We start from the raw sequence: 1,399 nt of genomic DNA, 5'->3' as shown, positions 1-1,399 counted from the left end.
CGAATGTATACACTAGCTCCACCGATGTTTCCATTGCTTAAAGTAGCGATGAAAATCTTCATGCGAAACGTTGTGCAGGAATCTCGTCGTTCACATTTATGGTTTCAATGTTGTCCAGATGTTCTTCGTGCATGACATTTTTTATCTTTGGAAATAAAAAAAAGTCGCACGGGAGTAAGTTAGGTGAATACGGAGGGTTGTTAGATTACTATTTAGTCATCTGTAGGTGTTTACATATGCACATTAGATAAACTGCAGACCACCTAATTTACTCTTTGTATCCCTTACCCATCCTTATTGCCCTATTGCTCACAGCAACCCTGACTTTTCTTGCATTTTCCGCTCTTGACCAGTTAATTGTGTTTGACGAATACAGTCGTCATGCCGAATTTTGTGTCATGACCAGTATATTCGTCATGCCTAAAGAGTAGTGACCACTGGCTATTTAAATCGTAATTTCTGTGAAAAACAAAACATATTCTCAAATTTCAAGATGTTTGGAATATTTTGAGGCCAGGCCAGACTGTACCAAACAAATAAAAAATATGAAAAATTTGAGATAAACTCATGCGGCCCTGTATGCACGGGCTGAAACAGCGTACCAGTTCCCGTAACGAATTTATTTATGTGCGACGATAACGTTTTTTAGATGTTAACGTGAAAGGGGGAAAAGAAAAAGTCGGAAAGCTTATTATGGTATTATCATAGCGTACTCAGCAGCAAGAAAAAGACTCAAGAAATACTATAAAAAGATATTTCTTCATTTGTTAGATATTATTTGTTTGGATGCACTTATATTATATAAAAAAAATGATGGATCACTATAGCAAATCAACTTTCTGCGGGAATTTATTAAGGACACTCTTGCATCGTATCCAATCCAAGCAGAAAAATCGGCACATACTCGGCCATCTAGATCTAATGTGACCCAATTAGTCAGGAATCATGTTCCGGAGTGTTAAAGGTGTTATTACGCAAGGAAGAGTAATCAGTGGTAGACTGTGTAGATCTTTATTCAATGGGCAAATGGTCAGAACTGGCCTGTTCAGGTCCTCGCAGATCAAAAGTCGTCTTCAGAAGACTGGTAACAAAAGACAGAACATTGGTGGAAGGGATCGCCCCCACACCGCTGGAATGTAGATTTTACTTCACTATTGAATTTTACCATAACACGGAGCATATACCCCAAACTTCGAAAACAAACAATCCTACACGAAGGTGTTCACACTGTTATAAACGTAATATCAGGAAGGAATCGCGTTACCGGCGTCCAATTTGCATAATTCCATTGTGTATAGTTCCCTGTTTTGGTGCATACCACACCATAGAAGGAATTTAAATTCTTACTTATATATGTGTAGGATTTTTAGCTACATTAACCCTATGTAAACCAAAATCT

Source organism: Eufriesea mexicana, unplaced genomic scaffold (assembly GCF_001483705.2).
Source record: "Eufriesea mexicana isolate 0111107269 unplaced genomic scaffold, ASM148370v2 scaffold10463, whole genome shotgun sequence".
NCBI classification, from domain to species: Eukaryota; Metazoa; Arthropoda; class Insecta; order Hymenoptera; family Apidae; genus Eufriesea; species Eufriesea mexicana.
This window is presented reverse-complemented; position numbering follows the sequence as displayed.